This window comes from Melospiza georgiana, chromosome 2 (assembly GCF_028018845.1).
Source record: "Melospiza georgiana isolate bMelGeo1 chromosome 2, bMelGeo1.pri, whole genome shotgun sequence".
NCBI lineage: Eukaryota > Metazoa > Chordata > Aves > Passeriformes > Passerellidae > Melospiza > Melospiza georgiana.
Genome location: NC_080431.1, coordinates 46,585,117 through 46,610,856, shown reverse-complemented (window position 1 = coordinate 46,610,856; position 25,740 = coordinate 46,585,117).

Below are 25,740 nucleotides of genomic sequence, written 5' to 3'. Positions count from 1 at the left end.
GTCCAGGACTCTGAATTAGGTCTGATCTGTGTCCCTTCTCAACCTGCTGCTCCCAGGGGTCTGGGGGGGTTGGTGGCAGGGGAGTCTCTCCCCACGGTGTCTTACAGCAGGGGCACAGAACAGGACCTGTTCCACAGCATTGAGCAGGGTGGATTGTTGGTACCAGGGCAGCACCAGTTCCAGTTCCATGGGCACTTCCATGAGGGGAGGGTGGGATTGGCAGGGCTGGCCCTGCTGTGGCATCACAGGGGGCAGGGGTTGATGTCTCAGGAGGTTGATGTGGGTCCTGAGCCACGTACAGCTTGGGAGAGGCCCAAGGGAGGCTGAACAGAGACAGTAAAGATGATAATGAGCCCAGGGCCCTGACACTTATAAATTAATCTCAAACAATAAGCAATTTCTACCCTGCCTTTCCCTCTGTAACTACATTGTCTGTCAACTAAATATATTGAAGAAAACCTCAATAAAGCATATTGAGAGTAATTAAACATAAGTACCTTAAACACACAAAACTGCTTTTCTTTACTCATGTTCCATAGTTTTGCATGTTAAGAAATTAAACATTCTCATTTATGCTTTTTTTTTTTTTTTTTTTGCTTTTATTTTTTTTTTTTTTTGTGGGAGAGCAGGGAGATGTATGTAGCATTTGTTTTCTGGTAAACGTTATATTTTCACATCATGATTTGAAAGAGAAAGGGAGAAAAAGCTTTGTATTCTGAACATCCTAAGAAATTCAATCAGACTAAACTTAAAATACTTCTCAAATATTTCTTTTCCCTTCATTCTGAAAATATTCTGGGGTCTCTTGCGCTGGTAAAATGGAAATATAAGATAGCTTGAGCATTTTCCCCCCAATGTCACTGTTTCCATTTAAAGTATCAGAGTTGTCATTAAAAGCTTTTAGTGGAAGATTTTCATAACACTGTCCCTCTACTGCTATTCACAAGACATGCTTACAAGAAGTCTTGTTAGTTAACTCCTGCCAACTCCACTCAAGACATAGTGCTTAAAGAGCAGGAGATGACACTCCTGCAATTCCACTTTTCTATTAGACCCAAATTAGAAATTCAGCCTTTATGACAGATGTCATCCAACCCTCCTGTAACTGAAAAATATGAAACTAAAATGTAACAGAATGCTGGAGGCTTCACAGCTCTCCCAATTACATTGAGGTTTCATTTTCACAGTTTTATTTTGCCATTAAGCAGTATATTTCTGTGCTCTTTTGCCAATTTTCTGTATTGACATTGTCTGCTCCTGAACTCTGTATGTGTTACAGACAAACTGAAAACATTCTTCTGATCTTCTCTCTCAGTTTGTTCTCTATCACAACCTCCAGTAAACAACACTTTCTCTGCTGCTTCAAGCTGCTTCAAGCTGCTTCAATATTTTTCATATTTTTTTTCCTGTGATATTTTTTCATATTTTTTTCCTGTGATATACATGAACATAGATTTTTAGAGTTCTATAAAGATACTGAGAAAACTGCTAGACATTGAAAATCTTATTTAATCTATATTTTTTTGTATTAAAATTTTATTCAGAATCCACTAGTCTTTACTCAGGATTGAAATCCCATCTCTTTAAAATTGTTTAATTTATATGTAATACTTAATTTCTTCTTGAGACCCCAATGTCAATGTCCAATCTGTCAAGAAGTATTCTTCAGCTTTCATATGTTTTTTGCCACTGTCTTTGTATACCAGCACATTTGTATTTATTTACATAGTTTTCACCTTTTTTCTTTCATTTAAATCTTACCCTGTCATTCACTTTTCCAGTCTTCTTTCTAATGGGTGCTCTCAATGTTATTTTCAGCCTCAGGTGTCAACCAGCATTTCTTACTCCCTACTCTTCCAAAGTTAGAGCAGTCCATTCTCCTGTTGGAGATCTTTTTCTGTTGTTTTTGTTGTTGTAAGCTGTTCAGTCTTTTTTTCTCACTCTATTCCAGTGACATATACATAGAATCTATGTTGTTTTTACCTCTCTCAGTGGGATATTAAAAGATACATTTGTGCTAGAATGAAACAATGTTGGGAACCTTAGAAAATCATGTTTTATAAAGTAGTAAAGAGGAGTAATGTTTCTTTTGAAAGACATTTGTAAGCAACATATCTGCTGTTAAACTACTAAGTGTTTTTTATTTGTTCTTTCTCTGCCAATAGTATCCCATTTACTTTGCCGTTATCCTTACCAACATATTGTTCAATTATGTCGATGTCTTAAGAGGCTACCTAGAACAGAGGCTAGGCAGTGTTAAAGGAATAAAGTGGGTGTTTATTAAAGAAGATATTAACTAAAAGGCCTTCAAAGGATACACCTTGGGCAGTACAGGAGCCCAGCCGAGGCTGCACCCAAAATGGACAATGGATCACATGTTTTCACACTTTTATAAGCTTTGGTCCATTTACAAATTGGGGTTGATTGTCCAATTACAGCTTCAGGTTATGAAGTCCCAGCCTCCCAGATTGCTCTCCTCAATTCACTGCTGTTTATACCTTTGGGCCTGGAACTGCAAGGGTGTCCTTGGTTCTTGCTGGAAAAGGATTCTTTTGTCTGACTAAGCTGTGAAGAGAACTTGCTAGCGCTTTATATGGAGTTTAGATGTATACACTAATGCAGTACAGAACCTGGGAAATATGAAAGCTAAAACTTAAGGCATCAGTGTGATTATTTCTGCTTACTTTCTGTGATCACATTATAAGCTGAAAGGAACTTCCCTTTCCCCTTACCTAAGAATTAAGTAAACTTTAAATGAGACAATTATTTTAAACCTGTTTCCAAGAAATAATGTAATTTTGCTTTAGATACAGCAACTAAAAGCTGCAAAATGTACTGTGTTTTATGAATATTAGTACATTTTGATTCCTCTTTCAATAAATTGCTATTTTATATGTTGAGCAAAAATATAGCAACACTTTTTCAATGACTGCAGACTGCTATTTTAATAATAAGTTGGTAATTTAATGACAGTTCTTTTTGTTTTAAAGTTGTAAATATCCATGGCTCCTTGAGGAAATGCACTAATGTGCAAAGTCATCTTTTTAAGAAATTAACTAGACTTTTTGATATAAAAAGATCTTTCAAATGTCAAGAATTATTAATAGTCAAATTTAAGACTTAAATGGCAAATTAATGTCTACATAAATCAATATGGAATCTGCTTTAAAACCAATTTTTGCATGCATTTTTCTTACTCAACATTATACAGTCTATTTAAACTTATGAGGATTTTTAGACAAGTTTAGCAAATGAGTAACACCATCTTTTGTATAACAAACCTACTTCTTCATAATTTTATACATGTCCATTTAAACATATAAATATGCATTTTTCACACAAGCAGATCCTGTGTAGTACCAAACAAAAGACCTTAAGCATTTCCAAATCAATGCAACTTGTATTAAGAAGCATCAAAATAACTTTAAACTGCTCTTCAAAATCCAACATTGAAATATGATGAAAGCAAGCCCTGTTTAACAATCCATTATGGCAGGCATACCAAACCTTGCACTACTCATAATACTTTCAGAAATTCCTATTATCTAAATATATTGGCTCTTTATTTTTTTGTCATTTCATGTATGATCTTTTTTGCGGGGGGATGGAAGTTTGATTGAAGAACAACCATCAGATGCTGAACAGTGGGAAAAGAAACTAGTTAAAATTCTGCTGCTCTTTGCAGAAAAAAAAAATTGACTACTCTATTTCAACTTTTCCAGTTCTCTGTAGAAGCAATTATAGAATGCAAATATTTGTAAACCATATATATTTACAAACTTCAATATTGTTTTCAAAAACCAAAGTTATATTAAAACAAAAAAATATACCTTTCCTATTTTCTGTGTGCAGCTGCTCAAACAAAAGGAGATTAAAGTCTAGAAGCATCATTTACTTCTTAAAAACTGCTTTTTCATTTCTATCTGAAAATTATTTTTAAGTGCTATTTGTGGATGATTTCAACACTTTTCTCCTAAAACTTTCAAAGGCTTATTTCTTTCTGGGGTATATCTTAACACTTTCAAAGGCTTATTTCTTTCTGGGGTATATCTTTATATCTAGATGTATTACTTCTACTAAGAAAATGACATATAAATTTTGTGGTCAAATTCAATTATGATTTTCATTTTATAGAATCATAGATATGTCAGCAAAAGGATGTAAATGAAAAGGTCTTATTTGATACTGGGTTTTATGAAGTCTTTGGATGCCTATAACCTAAAAATATCTATAAAAACCATGAAAGTATTCAAAAAAATTATTAAATAAAAATAGTTTACTGAAGTTTTTCTTGCACAAAGGTGTTCTATACACATAACATAAAAAGTAGCAAAAAACCTATAGCTCAATTCCATCCTCAGTAGCCAGTCAAGGTCAATCGACAGTTATGCTGCAGGGGTGATCTGTATCAGCTGAAAATCAACTCTATGTTCTCCTTAAAAGAAAACTTAGCTACACAGAGAATTTATTGTTGGCATTTTCTTATGCATTCCTTCAAGCCCAAAGCTCTTGTGGTGTTGATTTTTTCTGTAATTTGATTAACACTATACTTACTCTTGTCAGGGAGATAGAAAGATCATTTTTGGCTGCCTAAGGAATCTGATTCTAGAAATATTACAACAAATAGAATATACAAACTACAAAATGAAAATAACACACACTGTGGAAGGATAGCAACCACAATAACAAGACTCTTAAAATAGCAATACCTTTGCAAAAGCAAAATGTCTTAATTTTTCATTGTTTCTAAATGCAGCTTAGAAGTTTATATAATACAGAAAATAAACATAATTAGAGCAAAACAGATATACTTTGTTAAAGTGATGGTAATGTAATTGCTATTACTTTTGTTTTAATGTGGACGTGACATGGTATTTAAATCTCATTTAGGTATCACTGAAGTAATTTCAAAAATTTCTCTTTGATTTCAATGGACTTTTTGTTATTCTTCCTCTATTCTTCCTTACCATCACAATGTAACAGATAACCTTAATTTTAATGCTGCATGTCAATGCTCAAGCAGTGTGATGAAAGATGGACTTCTCCCTGTGATGACAATCATGGGAACAGTAATTTCTGTCATGTTATTTTATAATTGTTTACTTGCATTGAATACATTAGCAGAGGAATGACAAAAAATTCAAGAAAACATCTCTCCTCTTCATTGTAATATTTAGAAAACAGTTTTGGTTTCAGTGTTTCAATGAAACCATATATGAAAACATAATTATAGATGCCTATCACACACAAAGTCACCTTCAAGTTGTAGAAAATTACATTGTCACTGTAGAAACTTAGAATATGTGATAAGACAATGGTTTCAGTATAGCAGGAAGAGACCCACTTATTTTCATAATTTATTTCAAACAACAGAACAGTTTCACACAAATAGACAATAAAAGTCTCTTGGCACACTTCTGTCTCATGTTCAGCACCTGTTGACCAGCATTCACAGGTACTTTTCTGCTAAACCATTTTTCAGCTGTTTGGGGTTGTTGTGACTGAGGTGCAGGACCTGGCACTTGACCTTGTTCAACTTCTGGCTACTGGCCTCAGTCTATCCAGCCAGATTTTCCATATCCCTCTGTAGACTGTTCCTACCGTTTGGAAAAAGGAAACATAATCTATCCAAGGTGGAAATGAGATCTGAAGAACCAAGATCGTTGCACCTGCTGTCAACAAGGAGGGAATAAAACTCTGCTGCCATTGAGAGAGGACCCTCTCTCAATGTCCTCTCAAAGCCAGGTGTGTGTTACACATAGTAACTTTTTGCTCGATGGCAGTGGGAATCAATGAGTAAAACCTACAATAAAGTGAAGGTGCTTTTGCAACAGCAGTGAGAGAAGGAACAAACCTAATGTATAAGGCCCACTCCCGCCCAATTTGGTGTTCTCTGCAAACCTACTGAGGATGCATTTGATCTTCTTGTCCAAGTCATTGATAAAGATATTAAACAGATCTGGCCCCAGTACTGAGACTTTGTGCCCCCACTAGCGACTGGCCACCTTCTGGATATGTTGGATCTCTTCCATAACAACAGTTTTCAAGTCTGAAAACATCAAGTTGAAGGAAAAAAATTTAAATATCTGAGGAATTTATTTTAACTGGGATATAGAACTTTTACTGCTTCTGAGTCTGACTCAGTTTTGAATAGTAACGCCAACTTCATTGTATATTTCCTCAAAGTTATCAAGTAATGTAACATCAAAGGTTTTTAGCATAGAGTTGATGAAAATTAAAAAAAAAAAAACAGGATAGGAACCAGTTTCTCTACAAAATTTAATTCTCCTACCAATTTCTCTCTTTTTTTTTTTTTTTTTTTTTTTTTTTTTTTCCACATCAATGTCAAGGACAGAATCTTTTGCATGTCCTTTTCCATATATTTTAGATCATAGACAATGCACATTGGAGTAACCTTCACAGAGAGAACAATTAGTCTGGTTTTGGGTTTTTGGCTTTTTTTAAAGTTGAAGGTTGAGGTTTTTTTTGTGATTCATATAACCTTCATTCACAGCCAGGTAACTAAGTATTGGATTTTATAAAGAAATTAAGATACCAGGCATTTGGATTAGTAGTGTTTGCTATCATTCATACTCAATAATTGAGGTCACAGGAATTATAAACTCTAATGTGTCAAATTGAATTCACCAGCAACACATCTAAAATCCTTTAATTATCTGCTTTGGGGGCAATGGATTAACTAGAGCCTGTCAGGAACAAAGAGACATCCTGTTTACTTTTTCTCTTTTCATTTTTTTTATTGTAGTTACCAATAATTATTTAACTAATAAATATAAAACCAACATATAAACTAAATCCTCTCTCTTTTTCAATGTATTTTACATTACCATTTAACCATTTAAAAATTGCATATTTACATCCCCTTTTATGCAGCAGATAACAAGTGAAGTAAATTATAGGCTTTGTCACTTTCAACCATTTATCACAAAGAATTGTATTAGACATAGGAACTTAAAATATCTTTTGGTTTGCTCATAAAATGATAACTAAAAAGAATGATGTGGAAAGAAAGATCTATAAGTAGTTACAGTGTTCGCCATTTCATTTCCTTCTTATCTGATTATTTTCTCAAAGTTACTTTCTGTTTTCAGTCATTAGAAGTTAGGCATAATTCTTTTTTTCTTCATTTTCTTCACACCAGGTGTTTCACATTCACCAACTAAATGCTGTCCAAAATGTCTCAAACTCTTAATGGTAATTTTCATTAGTATTGACATTTTAGTTGATTGAAAGTTTTGTTTCAGATCCTTTCATAGTGTTGTTTGCAATCTGACTTTTTAAAGCTGTAGGTCCATTTTCAGTCATTATTGTCTTAGAAAGTATATATTTAATTCAGCATATTATCAAATTATTTATATTGTTATACTATACATATATCTAATAATATATTTGAATATTTATTTTAATAAAATAAAGAAGCATTAACTACTTCAGAAAATGTTCTGTTGTTAATTTCCTCCATAATACCAAACATCACAAATGTTAAATAAGAAGCCTTCCTCCCTATCAATAATTAGTACATAACTGGACATGATTTCTGGTTCTGCATTCATATTTAAAAATGTAATTTGTTAAAAAAGTCTTTTTTATATATGATTTCTCAGCAAAAAAGACCGTAAGAGGAAGAATGTTTAGTTAGCTTTGAGTCTCTACTTCAAGGTTTCAATTATGGTGTTTTTGCTAGCTGATTCAGGAGACTTTTGATTCAAGTCCTGTAACTGTGGTGAATTTAATACATCAGTAGGCATCGTACTTTAGAGAAAGAAGCTCATGAGAGGGTATGGGAAACAAGGAAGATACCTCGCTTATCCATTTGCTCAGGTTTTCAAAGCCACTATGCAAAAAAATAAACAAAAACACATGTAAAGGTAGACATTAGCAATGAACACTGATATTGCAAGGTTATTTCATTAACAGCTGAGAGGCAGCAGGAATTAAAAGGTGAAGATAGAAAGATAAAGGCCTGAGAGATAAATGATATCCATTGTTACAGAACTTCAAGGGTTTTTTACTTTTTTGATTCCTTCTTGTACCTCAATGTGGTATCTGTTTTTCAGAGATGCATTTAAAACAATAGAAGACAGGTATTTCAGTAACTATTTCATTATTTCATGAAATAATAAAATGCAAACAAAGACATAAGTAAATATTTTTCTCATTGCAAAGTGAATCCATTATAATATTTTAATTTTCTTTTTTTCCTGTACACTTTTGTCCAGTGTTTCAAGTGCCTCAACAAAATGATCTTACATGGGATATTTAGAGGTGAAGGATTGTTCTTACTCACTGCTATTTGACATTGGTCTACTATGACAATAATTGCTTCATTATTTAATGAAAAGTAATGTCACATTTCAATGGCAAAATTTCATCTTCTCAAGACTTTATTACACAATTGAAAGGATTGATTGCTGTTGATTGGATTTGGTCTGAGGACATAGTCACTTCCACATGACGCTGGATTTAACAGTCACTTTTTCCAATCTTGGTTAAATCATAATCTCTGTTCATCCTTTACATAATCCTTTGTCCATCTGTTGGGAAAAAAAAGAGAAAAAAAAAGAGAAAGAAAAACCTATTAAAAATATCTTTTTCAGTTATCATTACAGAAGTCTCTGTGTTACACATTGTAAGAAAATCTGACTATGCAACTGGAATAACATTTTACTCCCCAGTGTTTGAGTGGGTCTCTATCATATACATGGGCTTTATACATTAGGTTTGTTCCTTCTCTCACTGCTGTTGCAAAAGCACCTTCACTTCTTTGTAGTTTTACTCATTGATTCCCTCTGCCATCAAGCAAAAAGTTACTATGTGTAACACACACCTGGCTTTGAGTCCTCTCTCAATGGCAGCAGAATTCTATTCCCTTCTTTTTGACAGCAGGCACAATAATCTTGGTCCTTCAGATCTCATTTCCACCTTGTATAGATTATGTTTCCTTTTTCCAATTAATTTGCCTTTCCTGCAGGAAGAGAAACCAAAACAAACCAATAACAGCACAACAGGAAAAGTTTTCCTTTCTGAGTGAAATAAAACTGAATTTTGCTGAGACAGAGAGATGCTGGCATTGTCAATGCCCAGTGTGCACCTTATGCACACAGATGTGGCTGTTACAGGACCAGGGGCAGTGACCAGCAGGAAGGACTCAGATTCCCAAGAAGTTGGGCATTGTTACAACTAGAGAGGGCTGAAATACAGTGACACTAAAGGGTCATTTCCTTCAAAAAGAAAATACTAGATCCTCTACTAGATCCTCTTTACCCTGTAAACAATATTGATTTCTTGTTTAAAGGCTGATGAAAGAAAAGCTTTTAAATATCTCAAAATTTTGGATGATCGGGTACATTTCTAATTAAATCCTACTAGAATGTCCTATATTTGTAAAAATCATATTAATATTCTAAATAGCCCTCAAAAAACCCTACTCACCCACAACTGCATCGCGGTACAGTACAGCTGTGAAATGCTTTTGCTAAAATAATTGTATATGTAATCTAATATACTGTATACTCCTGGCTGTGTTATCCTTTACAACATTCACAAATAGTAGTGTTGCATATACTTCCTCTACCTATCTTTCTGTTGTTTAAATAGCAAACTTATAAAGAATCATTTAAATTTGGAATCCATAATATTATTTTGCATTTTTTATGGATTATCCATTTTTATTAATAGGTTGAACAGATGTTTTTCTGTTCGGTTAATCTCTTTTAATATCTGTTATTTCAAAGTGTAGTAAGCCTCAGATCTGTCACTTGGAATTGACTTATTCTGTAGTTATTGATAAATCACATAGGTTCCTGTTGTAATCAATATACAACAGAAAAAAGTCTATTTAATTATTTTATAATTGCAGGCAATTATGTATTTTGAACATGCTTACTTTGGAATGCTGAAGAAGATATTAAGCATATAGAGGTTAATTATGTTCCCCTATGTTAAATATGCATAGCATGTTATCTGATTTTAAATGCAAATTAGTAGAAGATAACATAAAATGCATTTTAATTTAAAGATTGTAAAGTAATAATAAGACAGTAAATGTGAATAGGCTTCTAAAATTAAAATTGCATTATTAATGATTATATCTATCTATTCTAATACACCAAAATAGCAACATACGTATGAGATTTCTGAGCAATTTTTTGATGTAGTACGAGTCTAATAGTTTTAAGATTAACTTATTACAAGGAAAAATAGTGTTGTGTGAAACAAAGAGCAATGACACATAAATAAGCAGGTTATTTTTAGCATTTGAGAATAATGAACATCTGAACTATCATATTGTAGCATTGTCACACAGTAGCAGTACTGCAATTTGTATATCTGTAGTATTTTCCATTCCGTTCCTTTTTTTTTGCTGTAAAGAAAATATCATATGAACCACAATTTAAATTTGAAATACATTGACAACATGTGAGGATAGAATTTCAGAAGTGATTTAATACTCCAGGAACCTAGATCCCTCCTTATGTCAACAATCACCAGACTAGAAAACAATCAGTAGTCTAAACACCGAGGAACACACTGTCAGTAAGCTGTGTGGAAACGGCATAAATGGCGCTTCAGCCACAGAGCCCAACTGTACACCTCTGATCCCTTCAGATGCTCCTGTGTGCATGGCACAGGTGCCTATAACATCAGGACAATGCAATCTTGATAGGTGCATCTCGCATCAGTTCCTGGTATTCTAGACATTTCCTTCAGACAATTTGCATTAAGAATAATTGAAGAACCCCACAGGATGAAAAAGAAAAAAAAAATACAGTCATAATAAATTAGAGGAATTTGTTCTGTGAAGTAATAGTACAAGATATAAGAAATGTCCAGTTGTTTGTGTTCTGGAAATCATAGCTTTTTCATGGAGTAACAATTGCAAGGAAAATATAATTCTCATCCCATATGGTCTTGGCTGAATAAGAGCAGTGAAGAATGAATTTTCAGATAATTTGATGTCAAGCTATAATTAATCTCTAGTGAATGAGTGCGAATTAGAAATTGAAGCTTACCTTCAATTAAAATTTATTTTCTTTTTCTTTTTTTTAAATGAAATATCAAATACATTTCTTTTCTTTACTTTATTAGGCAAAGTATCAGCCTAATGTCTTATGTCTGCTCTAGAAAGAAGAAGACTCTTTAAAAAAATGTACTAATGCTTAAAAAAAAAAGGAAAAAAAATGTATAATAGTACATGTTCCCTTAATGCCTCTGGGGAACAATCTGAATAGTTTCAGATTAATCTTTCCAAGAAAACTCAGACCTTTGAAAATACCCAATGTAGAAAGAGTAGAATATTTCCATACTTGTGAAATGAAAAGTAAAAACAAAAACAACAACAACAAACAACAGAAGAAGAGTCATTGGAAAAAAACTGTAATGCAAAATATCACTCATTTATAACTGTCAGTGTCAAGACTCGTGCTATCTATCACAGCACATTGCACCAGATCTTGAGTTAATCTTTACGCTGCTAAAGAGGTTTTTTTGCAGGAGTGATATTAGAAAAGTTTTTTCCAGCTAGACATGGTCATTTAATGGCTGCCACAGAATTATTCTTGCCTTACTACCTCCCCTTGATTCAGTTCTGTAGTACACAAAGAAGGATTTACAAGATGCCAGAGTTTCTACTACATTGCCCTTGGTCATACAGTAAGATTGTTCTACAGATCCACAGCTACAAACTTCATAACTACTTGACAGAATTACTTACCAGAAACAGGGATATACCCTAACTAATTTCACAGTTCTACTTTTAAATACCATGCAGTCTTATTAGCTTTATAAATTCAATGGGGTTTTGTTACTTTCCTGTATTTCTGACATTTGGACCTAATTGTAGCTAATCTATTAAGACCTTATATTTCTACCATTCTCTGTAAAAAGAGATTGGTTTCCTAGACCGAATTTAACCTTAAGCAAGAGCTAACTGTCTTTGTTTAACTGGGTACAAGAACTCAGAAATAGTCATTTGCATCAGTTACTCAAAGTATTCAACAAAATAATTTACTTTTAAGACAAGAACAGGGCAAGTCAGTACTTTAACTCCTTCTGAAGGGTTCTTTCATGAGAAAATCTTTCATATTCCCTGGGAGTGACACTTGAGGCCATAATAGTTTTATGAACAAAGGTAAGTTTCTATTTTTCAGAGCATTTGCTGAATTTACATACAAAAATTTCAGTAATTAAAAGATTACATTAAAACAAAGGAAAAATGCATTAAAAAAAGAATTCAAAATGCTGTTATGGATTTAAGAAAAGGAAAAGTAAACCCCATGAATATGATTAATAAGAAACAGAAACTTTATGCCCAAACTGAGCTAAAATCACAGTAAATGCTCTTGGCAGCACAGAAGCTAGCAGACTGTCTTACAGAAATAGTCCAGCTGATGTAGGATCTTGGCTTTGTTATGGCTGATATCAGATAGGCACCACAGAAAGGGACTCCATTAAAGGACAATTAAGTATGATCCATTCTTTCTGTGGGATGTAATCCTGAATTTATGGTTCTCTAATCCGTTTCCAAAGAAACGCAGACTTTCCATCAAATACAAAAAGAAAAATATGCTCATTGACGCTATAAGAAAAATCTATCAATATTTTTGTATACTAGCTAACAATACTGCACAGAACCACAGAATAACTGAGGTTGAGAGGGACCTTGGGAAACAGTACAGTCTAACCCAGAAGTCTCAGAGGTCTTTGCTGAATACATACTCATCAGAGGACAAACCTGAACTGTTAAATGACAGGCTGAATTAAAATGTTAATAGAGGAGGAATGTGAATGAAGAAGCAAACCAGAACCTATTTATTTGGTCCCATGCTTTAGCCTTTTGTGTTTAGGGGAGAGAGACAGCAGATGGGTTCTATGTAAAACTGACTCATAAAATCATCCCTATCAATGATCTTTTAGAAGTTTAGTCTCCCTGGTTACGTCAGCTCAAGACTTGCCACTGATATGAAGCTGAGAATTTTTAAACTCTGTTTTGGAACATTTTGAGGAAAAAAAGAAAAATTGGGTAGCTAACAAAAGGCCCAACACCTGTCTTTGCATCTTCAGTATACAAACTGTACTGTGAGGTTCTTGTCAACTAGATCTTGTTCTTGATGAGTATTGTCAGCTGGAATCCCTCTACCTTAGCAAGGACACTGATAAACAACACAACTCTGCTTTTCTTTTGATAAGTATTAAAAAGCTTATGGTTAATTTACCCTTGGGAGAAAAAAAATGCTTAGGAGCTAGATATTAATTGTCAAGGTCTTTGTCAAGTTAAGAACACGTTTTTAAAGAGCAGATACCAAAAGGTAACCCGGACTAAACAATAACATCAATAATGTCCACAGTATCTTCAAGGTACTAGAGTTGACATATGATTGGCAAGTGCTCAGCCAACCCTGAAAATCCAGATATTTAAGACAAGTATCTTGATGCAAACCAGCAACAAAGCATGTATTTCAGAATGACTTTTTAAAATTTAATCATGTGAAGTGATGAGTGAGAGGAGATGGTCAGAGGTACAGTCAGGGTGCCATAATTAGTATTTCATGTTTAGGTATGCCATTTGTTTAAAGATTTTGAGGTAGATTTTAACCATAAGCACCAGGCAAATCTAAATATCCCATGTTTTCTAACTATTGCAATGTAATCTTATGGGATTTTTTATTTTGTTTCAAGTGAAAAACTTGTGCTGTTTAAATGTGCTAAGCCAGAAAATTGCAGCTGTTGCTGGAAATTTGGCAGGAAGAAAGTTATAGAAAAAAGCAATTTTCAATGTTCCTTCATCAGTTTATAACTTTCTAATGAATATTTTAGTTTACATAATCCTGACATACTTTTTGATAAATGTTTTTTTTACATTTATCAAAATGTAAAAAAATCCCCCGTCGTATAGTTATATGCTTTTAGTGATTTACAGAATATATTAAAAAAAAATACTTTCAATAAAAATATACAATGTCACACCAGAATTTTATAGTTTCTAACAGTTAATATTTTGGTCTTTTTTCCCCCTAGGATTCTAAAATCCTATTTACAGGGTTTTTTCTCATTTGTCCTGACTTAAACTGTAAACAAAAAGACTCAAGACAGCTTTAATAGTGTTTGGGTGTTTCCCATATGTCAGGTTTATCATTAATATATTTAATTTAAACCATTGCAAAATGATATGCCTGATTCTTGACAAAATACTGATAAGAGAATTTGTGGAGCTGGCATACAGTCAATTTTTGCCAAAAAAAAAATGTGCAGGAGGAAGGGTTCAAACTGTACAATTTGGAGTATATCTGATAAGGGATAAGGACTAAGCAAGTAAGATTACTAAGGCAGCTACAAATAGGGGTGTGGGAGAGTGAGCCTAGATATAAAGAAAATAAGTATTTTGGAGTTTGAAAGGTGTTTTTGAAAGGACAGTAAATCTGGTGGCAGTGATGATTAAGGATATAAAACGTCAAACAGAAAGGACACTATGGGAGTATATGCCTTCTGTCCTGTTTGCAACCTCTGCAGTTTGGCCCAAACAGTAAACCTGTTGTGTGTCTGCAAGTCTGTCTGAATTATCCCTGTGACTAAGGAACACCTGGAGTGAACACCATAAAATATTCCCACTAGAAAAAACACCTTCATAGACATTAAGACTATGTAAATAAGTAATATCTCTGTTTATGAAAAATGTCAACAGTCTTCTTAGCAAGATACTAACAACACTTAGGGTCTATTTGACTCTTCTATTCTTCAGTTAAGGGGAAAACCTATTTTTATTGATTTCAGTAAGAGAAATACATCTCTTTGTAGCATATACTTCCAAGATTATGGTAGTAAAATATCCACCTATATAATTTACTGCATTTTTTTCTAGTAAGCAAACATACGGATCAAATAGTTGTGCTATTCCTTCACAGTCCTTTTCTTGGAATTCTCGAACCAATATTTACTTCAATAACAGAAATAACAGAGAAACACAAGCAACCCAGTGAGGAATATATTACTACACCCAATGAACAACGAGTTGCTCTCAGCTGTCTGCTCACTAGAACTATATATGTGCATTTAACAGAGGGGTGTATAAGAACATTTAAGAAAATATGAAATTATACTTTTACTACTAAAATTACAGAACCCACAAAGGTGAAGAATTCCAAAAAGAAAATTCCTTTATTTCACTTCTATCTTTTTGATGAATTGGTTTTTGCTTTCCTAAGGTGTTTTAATATCTTAAATGGGATGCTCACCTAATATAAAAAGAAGATAACTTTAAAAGATCTGCTCAAAGCAAATATATAATTTAAATCTGTCCCCTGTAAAGTGTTACTAATTTGATCCAACCCCATCACTACTAATCTGGGTGTCATACAAGATAAATATGGCATTACTATGATGTAGGAAAATATGAACCAGCGGTTCATATGTTAAAACTGAGAATTATTAAATTTGCATTAACTCAGACTTCCAATATTATCATTATGCCATTTGCAAATACCTGTGTGATAAGCTAAAATAGTGACACATGAATAGTGTATTTTCGTAAACTCAGAGAGTTGCATTTCATGGTTAGATTACATGATGTTGAAAGGGTGTCGCTGCGGAATATTCTTTTCTCCAAAGACAGATAGGAAGACTCTCTCTTAAACTCCAGCCTGGAAGATTTTCAATGAAATGGTAGTAAATGTAAGGAGAGGGCAGTGGAGGGGGTGGTGCATGTGGAGGTGACTGTAAGTAAAAGGTCAACCTTGCCTAAGGCAAGAACTGTACATCTTGAAGTTCTGCTTTCTATTTTAATCCTTTTTAATTATTCTGTGGAGGTTGAATTTAAAAGTGGGACAGTTAGTTACCCTTTTGGCTACTATAAAGCCTCCAGCAGTAACCCCCAGAAGTGTTTGTGTGCCTTGCACATGTCTGCACTGCAAACTGAACTAGCTGTAAGTGAATTGTTACAGAAATGAAAAGCAAATTAGCTGTTTCATCAGAGAGTAATTGCACCACAGCTCAGTGCAGCTTAATGCCCACTTCTGAGAGCAAGAATTGATACACAGTGTGTTGGACGGTAGAGCTATTAAACCTGTTTATTCCAGATCTTCTAATGGATTCATCCCAACATGGATAATGCTAGGCAGTAGGGGGTCACCTTGTCTTGGGTAGTACACATTTAGGAGCATGTCTGTAAAGAGAAAAAGGTACTTTATATCACTGATATATTTATATTTTCACTGATATGCTTAAAGAAGCCATTGAATTACAGGCTGAAGAAACACACAGTGACATTGAAAGGAGATAACTTTCTCAGGAGCAGAGAGGCAGATGCATGGATATAAGGTCAGCTTGCAATAGACTCACAGACAGGTCCTGAAGGGATCCAGGGAGAGTTTGGAAGCCCAAGAAGTCAGCAGGATCCGTCTGATTGCAGTAAAAGAAAACTGAGCTTTCAAATGTGAAGAAAATGTAGACTTCTTTTCAAACCTTTTATTCAATCAGTGTCATACTGTTTATGTAAACAGTGGCATGCAAACCATGGTGTGTGTTTTTTTCTCCATATAGTTGCAATGTTCAAGTCCGTTTAATTGCAGTCCCTTAAATGCATTTAGACATCAGAAATACATTTAGACATCAGAAAAGTTTAAATCTTTGTTCACTTCAAAAAAGAAAATAAAAGATATTCTTACTTCAATAGAAATTTACTTTTACCAGTTTTATGTTCCAACTGGAAATACTGAGTCTGGTTGGACTGGAGAGAGAGATTCATAAAAGACACAGTTAAAAAAAAACCCAGTTTTTACCAAAAAACCATACTTTTACTATCCTTATGCACAACAGACACCAGTCCACTGTTGAGATAATTATTGCTGCCTCCATTTTTGCAACACTCCTTATGGTAAGTAATATAAAATAATCACATTCTACACCAGCAGCTATGATGATCCAATAGGAAACTTACATTTTACAATTTTTATTGTATGTGTGAACGTAAGTAATTTTCTAAAGAACAGAGGAGAATTCTGCTGTCACTGAGGGCAATTACTGAATTAATATTTATTTCCCTGAGAATATAATGTAATTTTTACTTGATACCCCAATTCCTCTTCAGGGCTACTCATTGTCATTTATTAGGAATATTTTTTTCCCCTTTTTTCATTCCTTTGAAGGGTGGAGAAAAAAGTACAAAGTTCAGAAACAGAAGATTAAAAGATGATGTCAGATTTTCAATTGATGAGCTGATCTGCATACTGAGGGAGAGTAATTCATTTCCATGGAGTAAAAAAGGATCAGTGAGCATGAAGTTGAGGTTTACAAAAGCTTAATAGAAGAAATAGTATGAATACAGATTAATTTTTAAATGGAGGGAAACTGCCAAAAGTAATGAAGTAAGACTGCTGAGGGTCAGTAAGTATGATCGGAAATATTTTCCTACAGAAAGTTAAAACCCTCAAACAAGTAATAGCCATTAACAAGAATTTTTGAAGTATTATCCTTAGCTCAGTTTTTTTTTTAAATGTTACCTCTGAAGGACTTTCCAACAGTTTTTAATTTATTTTGAAGAGACAAAATCAAAATTAAAGTTGCTCTTTAAAAAAAAAAAAGAAATTGCAGGTTCTTGAGTACCACAGATAAAGGTATTTTAGAGTTCTGAATATTTGAAGGTACCGTAACCCAAATCTTCACTGGGATTTGGTTTAAGCAAGAGTTACAAAGTTCTTTACAACCTCATTAGACTTTCTCAGATTAGACTTTCATGACACAGAAAACCTGTGAAATTCGAATCAAGAGAAAAGACAAAGATTTCACAAATAAAAAAAAGAGACTAATTTAGAAGAAAATTATATTAGACACGTTGCACTTATAAATCAACATTTTATTTCAGCAGATTGATTTTTGTCTTGTCTTGTGTTGTAGATGTTCATGAATTTTGTCATTATGTAAAAGAGCAGCATGTATGTTTCATTGAAAACATTCAAAATAATACTAAATTTAACATGAGGTACAAATAATAGTGATAAACACAAGATAAATTTTGTCAGACAAGTGAAAGCACAGACAAATTATTCTTGATAACTTGATTAAGTTGAAGTAGATATATATAAAAGGTAAAAGAAACCTGTTTGTGGAGAAGGACATCAGTTTGGACATGAGATTCTGCCAGCTATACCTCAGAATGAACCACTGAGTGAGGTGACTCTTTGTGAAGAGAGTGCCTCCGTGCGCTCTGTAGCCATCGTTACTGGAATATTTTGATGAAAATCCACTTGAATCTTCTCTTCTTCAGGGCCAAAAGACCTGGTTTGTTGTCTTCCCCCACAGAGCAGCTTATCCAGTACTTAGATCATCTCCCTGGGCCCCTACTGTCTGTACATGTGTTTCTTCTTTGGTGGCACCAGGGCTGAACACCAGTTCCCCAGGTGTGGCCTGACAAGCACCGAACAGAGTGGGATGGTGATCATAGAATGGCTTGGGTCGAAAGACACCTTCAAGATGTTCCTAGTTCCAACCCCCTTGTTCCAGTCCTCTATCTATACTAGAAATGCTCCTACAGATGCAGCCCAGGGTCTGATTTGCCCTTTTTTTTTGCTGCAGTGGTGCAATGTTATCTTGTGTGCTGCTTATTTTCCACCAGGACCTCCTGGTCCCTTTCAGCATGACTTCTGCTCAGCCACACAGATCCTACTCTGCACTGCATCTTTGGCCTGTTTGCTTTACTTTGTGCCAGGGGGGAGGGCTTTCACTTGTCACTGTTAAACTTCAAAGTGAAGAAAAATTAATTCAGATATTTTTGCAGGTTTTTTTTTTTTTTTTTTGCTTTATTGAGTATTAATTTATGGGAAAAAGGCAAACAAATAAAACAAATAAAAATGGAGAGTTTGCCTGAAAAACTAGTTCTCTACAGCAGTTTATTTCAAAAGTATATGCAACATTTGAGAACATAAGGTTTATTTTATAAGAAGTAGAAAAGACTCTTGAGTCTTTCTTTAATGTATATTCATACTAAAATGAAAATTTAATACTATCTCTAATTCTCTTTTAAACTCTGTAAAGATAATTTTTCATTTGGCTCCTGCAGATCAAACCACATCATCTTGTGACAAAGCGCTCAGTTAAAGTTTTCAGTATTTCTCTGAAAATACCACCTGTTGTTTATGCCTTGTATAAATATATGAAAAATCACTTATTCTTTGTTTCGCCTACTAAGAATTGATTTGATGAAATCTCATTCAATCCAGGAAATGCTGAACAATGAACACATAGTTTTGGATTTTTTAATTACCTATTACATGGTTTCAAAACAATTTTCTCAGATTCTATGAACCTGGATATTATTCTATAAATCTGGAATTACCACTTCATTAGCTTATAGAGCAATTTTCAAAATTAGACACATGGTGTGCTGAAATCTACATTTCTAATAAAATAAATGTTTACAAATATTTAAAAATAGGGTGATGTAGTAAAAAATAAATTGAATCTCAGCAACCACAATGAATAGAAAATGATGCTCTAATTAGTGTTTACTGAAATTCTAAATCAGTAAAATTCTGTCTATAATCTCTATTCTACCCTAACAGTAGATTGCATAGAAACTGAGCCTCTTAGAACTCAAGTTGAATTTTCTGCACACTCATTGAAAAATCTTTGTGAAGCTGCTCTGCAGAGAGGGGGACTCTTGACAGAGCAAATAACCCTGATAATGGTTGATAATTTAAAGTTTTGTTATATAACCTTTTAATTTGGGAAAAAAATATATCTGAAAGTCTGCAGTAGCAGAGAATAATGGTGTCTCTTCCTATCTGAGAGAACTTTATGCTTAATTTCTTACAGTGAGGGAAAGAACAATTAGTTCACTATATTATAAGTACAAATGGATAAATTAATTAATTGAAATTTCTACAATTTGAACTTAATGAGGGGAAAATCACGATTATCTACCCAATTATCTACACTAGAAAATATAAATGTGACATTTTTTGTGCTCTAAAACTTCTATTTCTATAATAAGGTGTGTCCTAGATCTTGGTAAAGTTCCATAGGCCCATTAGGGACTGAAGGCTGAGAACTACTGTGAGCTTCATTGCTTTCTCAGTCCTGCACAACTTTCTCAGCAATAAACTCTAGGATCAGCCGCTAATGGTTTCTGCACTTTATGGTGATGGACAAAACTCAGGGTTTGCAGTCCAAAATAAATGTCAGCTTTGCCAATATAATGTCTTTTCGGGTGTATAAATGTCTTTCAGGTCTATAAAAGTCATTTCATATTAATGAAATTAATACTTTGTGAGTCAATATCCCAGCTATATTCCTTTGTTACTAATATGAAAAAAAAATTGTAACTGTAACTCCTTCCCTCAGTAAACTTATGTCAGTTCTGCAAAATATTATTTCTTTCCCAGGAACTGGCTAATGGCCTTGTTTCTTTAATCTCAATAGAATTTAATTAATTTATTTCCTTCTGTGCCAGCTGTGCTAGAAATTTTTAAACTGGGAATTTTGGGATGTAGTGGACTGATTCCAGCCAGCAGTTGGGCATCCATCTCTTTCTTGCTCTTCCTCCAAAGTGAGATGGAGGAAAGATTCAGAAGAGCAAGCATACCAAAAACTTGTGAGTCAAGATAAATTGAGTTTAATGTTTGAAGGGAAAAAACAAAACCAAACCAACCAATGAAGCAAACAGAAGACAAACAAATAAGAATTGCCCATCACATGCCATAACCTGATATAAACAAGCAAGTGATACAAAGGCAATGAACCGTGGCCTCCTGCAAACAGACCGATGCTCAGTTTTTGCTCTACAATCCCTTCTGAAAAATTATGCCCCAAACTTATTGCTGAGCATGGTGTCATACAATATGGGATATCCCTTTGATCCATTGGGGTCAGCTCTCCTGTCGGTGTCCCCTTCAAAACTTTTGCCTGTCCTCATTCTACTTGCTCAGGTCAGAGTAGGCTGAGAAGCAAAGAAAGCCTTGATGTTGTACAAGCAATAACCAGAACAATTGTATCACCAACACAGATTTAATTGCAAATCTAAAGCACGCTACCATACAGGCTGCTATGAAGAAAATATTCTCTATTCTAGTCAAACCAGGGGAATGTAAATTATCAACCATATGGATTATATATGGCTGAAATTATTACATATATACAAATTTTGAACTTTTGTGATTACAGTTGGAAATCAGTAGCAATACTCACAGTATTAGTACAAGTATAGACACACAGCACAATATATTTGCAGAAATATGCTGTCACTTGCAAGGATCCTCAGTAAATGTCTTTCATGCATCAATCCCAAAGCACTTTATGTATTGTGCAAATAACTTCCTAAATGCTGAATAGGAGCCATGTACTACAAGCATATCTGAATCAAAGTTTTAGTCTAGACCAGAGGAAGCTTTTGAAGCAATCCCCTTACTGTCAGTCCCTATTAAAACTATTGCAATTCATTGTGAAGCATTGTCTTCACCTAAAAAAATGGGATTATTTCAGAGAAGTGGAAAATGAGTTGTAGGAATGCACTGAATGATCTACAGCTGAGAATATGTATTCAGTCCACATGACCAAACTGGATTTACTCTGAAATAAAACACCTTGAGATGTGTGATGTACGGGGTGATGATTATATCCTCCATAATAAGATTTTTTCTCTACACCTCAACTTTTTCATCCACACTGATTTCACCAGTAGCTGTAGACTATGTAACTAACAAGAGTAGCACAGATAATTTGAGCTGACTATATTTTACTTTTACTCCAAAAGTGTTTTCTAAAATCTCTCTTCATCCCTCTCTCCCTCCTCTTTCTCAGGCACATACACGTACACACACTTACACCTCCCTCCTTCTGGAGCTGAAAACAGAAAATTATCAAAATAGTTTCAAATCCTACAGTTAACATTTTATCAGAACACAGGAGATATTTAAAAAGTATCAGAAAATAAGAATAACTCCTTGATTGAAGCAATGAAGTACAAAACTTGCCTTTTCCCACTGTGTCATTGCAGTGATTTTGCATTTTTTTTTCTTCTATTGCCTCTTCCAATCTAACAATTTTCAGTAGCTTCCTGGGCTAAATAAACTTCAAAGAATTTCCTTTTTTGTTCGTAGAAGAGTTTCTTATGTTACCTCTGAGATTTTTTTTTGGTCAGTTGTCTGATTGTAGACAGTCTCCTGGTCTTTTAGGGATCTTCAAAGCTACATAGCAATAACTTTAATTTCCAGTGTTCTCTCTCTGACACATCAGATATCTTTTTTCAAACATGGACATGTACATAAACAAATGTGAAGATGACACATTGTATTTAAGAAGGAAATTTCCCCTTTCCTCTGGAGTTTATCATTGAGCTAGAATAAACTGTCAGAATAAGTAAACACAAATTATATTGAATTGCTGTGAAAAGTTTTATTATGCTTGGTTAACAAAATACGGTATTTATACTGTAAAGCAGAATTACAAATTAAATGATTCATCCTTCTTGAGAAGACTCAGATAAAAGACATGGAGGTTAACACAGTTGACCTTAACTTGAGCAAATTAGAGAAAGATGCATAGCACAAATGAAAACTTGTTAAATAGAAAGAAAAACAAGTTATCACTGTTTCTAAAAACCCAGAAGGTGTTTACAGTAGATCTGAGAAAACTGTAGAAGTATTTAATTAAGATTTCTCATTATATCTTTTTAAATCTTTGGAAAGTCTGTTTATTCTAGCTTCTAGCAATGTTGCAGTCAATGCCGCCAGTGTAATTATCATTATTAAACACTATCTTTGTTGAACTCCACAAATGTATGGCAGAACAAAAATCATGAAGATATGATGACTGAATTAACTCTTTGATGATTAAACTCTCTAAAGTCATGGCTGTTTACTAATCAGTATTTCAGTGGAATTCAATGTACGAGAAGCATCCAAATCATGAGTTCAGACTGTCACATATTCAGCATTTCATAAAACTTTCTCTTTTTGACTACTCTATCATCTTGTGGATTCTGAAACTGTTCCATATTTGCCAAGATTTTTAGAACTAATGCAATTGAACAAAAGTCCTTTTAGAAATGTCTGTGCTCTGAAGGCATTGACAGGCCCAGCTATCCCTGCCCACCCCTGAGACTGCCCCCTACATTGTACATGTCCCAGCTATCCCTGCCACTCTCCAAAACGTCCCCCAACATAGCACATGTCCTAGGGCTCCACTGGAGTCCCCCATGGCTGCCAGTCCCTTGGTGCTGTCACAGCAAGAAGGGGTGCTGGTCAGGAATCAGCTTCCTTTCTCAAGTCTAAGTGAAATTGTTTCTGTGGAAGGAATGACTACATAAGCAAGGAGTCTTCTTTTTAGAGGAAAGGTGCCTTGGGTGACTGTGAAATGTGTTTCCATAAATGCCATATAAAACCAAGGAATGGGATGTTTTCTTTGTCTTCCAGTGCAGGAACTAGGAATCAGCTCCCAGTCAGAAGGTGGTAGTTCACAGAAATTGGTTGTCCTCTGCAAAGCCATGCAAGGTCTTTTCCAATCTCAATGATTCTACGTTTCTGTGAAAAGAATGTCATAGTCCTGCTTGGGTTCAAGTCCCTGAAGTTTTGAATACAGCTGAAGGTAAAAAGGATATTAGGAGATGCATTTTCAGAAAATGTTTTTGTCTATTGTTCTAAGTGCCATTTTACAAAACTGCTACCCTTGAAATCAAAACACTGAACAAGATCCAGCTTTGGTCTGACCCAATATATGATCTCTACCTCATGCAATTAAATATTATACCTGTCCTTCTTCTATGAAAAATTAATATGCAGAGCTGTCTTAAAACTTTGGATGTGCTCTTCTTAAAAGATCAATCACCTTTTTTGAGGGCGTGGGTAGGGTTATTTTGGTAGGGGGTTGGGGTTTTTGAAAAATCAAAACACTAAGGAATAATTAAAACTCAGAAACAGTCTCTGATTATTGCCAAGAATACATGTCATAATGGAAAGTTCATATCCAGATGTAAACACTAGCATTAGTCAGTAGTGCTGCACAGAAAGAAAGATGTTCAAAATAACATTTCTGTTTCATAAACAATATGTTATTTTGAGTAGTTTAAATGTATATATATGACAATTGATAACCTCATCATTACATGTACATACAAGAGAGTTAATATTGTTAGGTTTTAAGCACCTTCATTCCATTTTAATATAAAAAAATAAAAATACTAATAATCTAATACAGCTATATCAAATATATGTTGGACTATTAATATTTCACAAATTTTTAGTTAATGTATTTAATTAGAAAGTTGAATTATGTTAAAAGCACTGACAGCCCAGGACCAAATCTAAAGAAGACTTTGAGTTATTTTTTGTGACTTATAAACTGTATGCATGACTCTATACCACGTATTCCACACAGGGAAATACTGATATTTGTATGCTAATTAATTGCAGAACTACTGGTAAATTCCCAACTGTTTGCCTGCCTTGTAGAGTTCAAAACTGCCATCAATCACCATTTTGCATTTCAAAACCTTGCATTTAAGTGACATTTTATTTATACTTTGCATTATTCTTGTGTTTTGCAATGTGACAGCAGTAATATTTTTGTTTCCCTATCCCTTAATTCTGTGATTCAACCACAACAGGAGATGGCACTAAATAAGTTAGACTGTAAATCTGAAAGAATGCAACAAATCCAAAAGATATTGTTTTCTGAATTAATAAAAAATGAGACAAATGGAAATGTAATTCTCAAAAATGCTTTCAGTTCCACAAGTATAGATTGGGAAAGAATGTGGAGTTTTTTGTCACTGCTTATAGTATCATTCTTTAGCTCTGTTTTGAGGAAAATGTAATATATTTTGAAAACTGTATTACATACATAACATCAAATAGAAACTGAACATTCAAGATAACACAAGGTGATCTATAATTTATGTAAGTGAAATAAAACACTCTGCACATTATTTAATTAGTAATACAGATGTACCTGCCATTGACACCATCAGACTTTTAATCAACAGTCTTTAAGATCATCTTTTACTCCTTCTATTCAAATTTCTATCTGAATCATGTAGATACAGCCATTTTGAAAAGTACTTAGAGGTATGTTCTAACCAATTACCAGAACCAACACCAAGTGTTTCAGAAAAGTTTTGAAAGAGGTGATTGTTTCTTTACACCAACCAAAGGATCAGGAAAAGAACCCATAATTTCTTGAAGAGCTCAGTAACTTTTTCAGATAAACTTATTGTTTTCTTTTATACTTAGTAAGATTTCTTTGAAATATTCCAGAAATTCAAATGGGATTTTCTCTAGAATAGATTCATTTATAAGAAAAACAGACTGGAACATAACTATGTAAAATTATAGGTTATATTTGGTCTCATATGAAAGCCAAATACCATTTTCTTTTCAATTATTGATACATTTCATTTAAAAAGCTATTTAGGATTATGATTTTTTTGGATGCATATTTATGAGCACCAATAATACAATGCTGTTTCACTCTAATCCACCCCAAAAGATCTATTAACCTGAACCTTAGTTACTCTTGTCTTCCAGGGCTGGTCATAACATTGTTGAACCACAATACAGGGGTCTGGCCATGTCCCCTTCCCAGCTACTATAAAAAATTAACCCTGTCCTGGCCAAATCTAGGACATGGATCTAGTTCTGCCTATGGTTCTGTACATTATAAAGAGGAAGTGAGTGGAGATGCTGTCAGGCCAAAACATAATTCAAATAAAATATAATTTTATAATAGTTTAAGGAA